The sequence below is a fragment of the Hibiscus syriacus genome, unplaced genomic scaffold (assembly GCF_006381635.1).
Source record: "Hibiscus syriacus cultivar Baekdansim isolate YM2019G1 unplaced genomic scaffold, ASM638163v2 tig00110411_pilon, whole genome shotgun sequence".
Lineage (NCBI taxonomy): Eukaryota > Viridiplantae > Streptophyta > Magnoliopsida > Malvales > Malvaceae > Hibiscus > Hibiscus syriacus.
Window position 1 is genome coordinate 131,300 of NW_024062727.1, and position 3,928 is coordinate 135,227.

The following is a 3,928-nucleotide window of genomic DNA, read 5'->3' on the forward strand; positions in this document are numbered from 1 at the left end:
TAAATTGGCCCAATAATTTTATTAACGAATGGTGTGATTAGTATATACACATAGTTTGGGATGAAATTGAAATTTTTAAAAAGTTTAAGGGCCAATTTAGAATGCAGGTCATAGTTTAAGGATGAAAAAGCAATATTTAAAAGTTTGAGGATTAATTTAGAATAATAGTTATAATTTAGGGATGAAATTAATAACTAATTTAAAATAAAGTCATAATTTGAGGACTTATGATGCAATTAACTCTTTTATTTAAGGTCCAATCTTTTATAGGTTTCACAAGGAAATATGTACAAATAATGTTTTAAAGGTGTAAGTTATACGAATCATCATTGTACTTTGATATTTTTTTAATTTATTTATTATATTTTAAATTTATTCAATTTTCTCACTAAATTTAATATAATCAACACTTTTGGTCACTCGATTATTTCTCCCGTTAACTACGTTATAACGTTGATTTTTTATTATATTTTTTACTTACTTTTTACTTACTATTTTCCAAGTCAGAAAAGAAAATAAAAAAGTTGAAAGGGTAAACACGCCATCACCTCCTTCACCGTCCTCACCTCCACCCTCTTCTTCCCTCTCTTCCCTCTCTTCTCTCTATCCTTCTACCAGGCTACCAGTAACCTTCTCTGTACTCTTTCTTTTTCTTCCTTTGATGCTCATTTTGTTTCCTATCTAATCTTCTTCTTATTTTCTGTAACTTTCAGACTTTCTCCTTTAACTTGCTTTGCTTACCTTGTTTTACTGCTGAAGTTGTTCTTCCAATCCTTGAACTTTAGAGCCTCTTCATATTCGTTATGAAAAACTAAAACCCATGGTGCTTGAGTTGATTCATGGATGCATAAATCCGGGACTTGTTAGGCTTTCAGTATTTCTACATGTTTATGAGTTTTCTTTTATTTTTTATTTCGGATCAATTAGGTCAAAGTTTCTGTGTATTTTTGAACTATAGGTTTTATGTTGTTGCTATTGAATTTGTTGTTCTTGTTATTGATACTGTTGTGATTTTTGGGGCGATTCATTTCATCACTAACCGCTTTCCTCCACATCTTAATCCAATTTAAGGACTTGACTCGCCGGCAAGTTTTGGGGGCGACCCATTTCATCACTAGCCGCTTCAACTGCACCTCCAATGCCAAACTCGAATCTAGAACTCGGAGTTGGTAGCAATGGCTTTGATGGTTTAAGCACCGTGGCTACAACAATGCCTTTGGGTCCCGATTTAAGCGATGGCGTGACGAATTCATTGCCGGTGGTTCCACCGTCTACAAACGGACTCGACTGATCTGTCGAAAGATCAGTGCTTTTGAAACTGGCATTGGCTGCTATAGATGAATTGGTTAAGATGTCTTAGACTGATGAACCACTTTGAATTTCTGGGATTTTTTTTATTCAATTCTAAAATTTTACTTTTACATATATAGAATCTTTGGTGCAATTCAACTGGTAAGCTCAAAGTTTCAAGCTTTATATGTGGAGGAAGTCGGGGTTTTAGGAGAAGAAAGGGAAGAATAGGGTGAAGGAGAGGAAGGTGGAGGAGCGGGAGAGAAGAAGAGCAGGGATTTAAATAGCGTTTGCGGTCAAATTTTTGGTCGTGTCACGTTTATCGCGATTGCTGATATAACGGATGTCATCACAGTTATTGCGGGTGTCGCAGTCATGAATTTTTTTAAATTTTGCACAACTTATCTTAAAACATAATAAAAATAATTATAATTATAAAGAATCATTTTTAATGATTTTTTAGAATGTTTTTTAAGCGAAAATGATATATATATATATATATAATATAGTTTAACCAAATAGAATACTTTAAAAATCTGATGATAGAATAAGATAATTAATGAACAATGAGATTTTAAATACATTATTATTTAAAAGAAATAATACTATCAACATACGAAAAACTCTAAGAAATTAAAATAGATAAAAATAAATTTTGCTATAATCATGTTGAATGAAATTTGAATAAATTTTAATTAAAATAAAATTTTAAAATTTTAATGTCAAAAATTTATATTACTGAAATTAGAACCAAATTAAATAAAAATTGAAGTTTACATTTTAAACTAAAGATTAAACTATAAATTCTAAAAGATGGGAGGGATATCAAATTAATATATCCTTTAAAATTACATTTTAAAAATTATTTAAAAAAAATAAAAAAAATGCATCTCTTCAAATAATTTTAAAAATTATTTAAAAAAAATCATCTTTAGTCTCTCAACTTGTAACACCCCTAACCCGTATCCGACCCGGATACGAATCCGATGTGCCACATTGACTAGTCAAAACATGTACTTTTATAAAAACCATAGAAAATTTAAAACTTCCATTGTATAAAGTTGTTCTTTTTACATAAAACATGTTCAAAACGTTATCAAAATACATCAGAGCATACATACTTAATCACTTAGTTTACATGCCAACCTACTAATTTACATAACATAACATACTATACAAAAGATTTCTGATATGATCTTTTAGTGGAGATATGATGTTTTGGTGGTACTAAGCTTTATCCTCTTGCTTATCAACACCTACGCGTAAGACACTTACACGCTAACTTATACACTTAGTGAGACATGTAAATACATATGTAATTAACAAATGCATGTACATACCATATAATACACATTCTACATACATACATATTTAAACCATTATAGACATGCTTATTATCACTAATTCTTTTCTATCATATAAGCATATACTTAACATGAACATATTATATAATCTCAAAACCACCTCAATACATGAACAATTACTATGATCATATCATACACAATCACATAGTATCTCATATCATAATTACACATATGCACTTGTTATCATTATTATCATATGATCCTAACTTATCACTTATACATGTCATATATCACATATACCATTTCACGAGAAACACACATATCATCATATCAAATTATTTATTCTTTCTAAAGCCCATGCACACTTATGAGAACTTAAGGTATGTGAGTACATAGAGGTTGTGCACATATGTTGTCACCACAGCTCATATAATTCCCACTAGGGGCGCGTAGAATTTGTCCCGTATGACCACTATGTCCCGAATGATCACTATATCCCGAATGACCACATAGAATACATATGTCCTGAAGGACAACGTAGAACCCTCTACTCTTGGCATGCCAACTATACCCCTAACTCTCATACACATAACATGGGCATTATTATTATCACATTTTCACATATTCATATCATATACACATATAAGCTCAAGGCTTCTTATCACATATATCGTGTAATACTCACTTGGAGTTTCATGTCTTCTTATCACATATCTCATATCACAAGTTCTTGTATTTACATAACATGTCATCACGTAGCTCATGTCACGTTTTCATATGATTTCATATTCATATATTACTTGGCTTGTTTCTTGTTTTTATATCTTCTCATATACATATAAACACATATTTTCTCATCTTATAACTTATATTACATATGCATGTAATCTTATGACTTATTATCAAATAACTTAAGTAACATTCTTGTATTGTTTCATAGATCATTAGCACATAAATGCATATCATATAACATGTAATGCAAGCAAGGCAAATTCACATAGTATACTATCTTAATCATACCTTGACTCATTCTATCATATATTCATATAAATCACATAACTTTATTCACATAGATAATATGTACATATGCACTTAATATCTAGACACATGTCTTTATTCCTATATATCTACATCATAACACTACATGCTTATATTCCAATATCCATATAGCTTACAATCGAAATTAGACTTATCACAAGTCTTAATTCACTTTCGTAATCCAAATCTTAAAACATGTACTCACCTGGGTCTCAATGGACACTATCAAGTTCTCGTTCTTTCTTGCAAATCTTACTCTGTCGACCTATCCGAATATTACTTTCTATCAATATCTA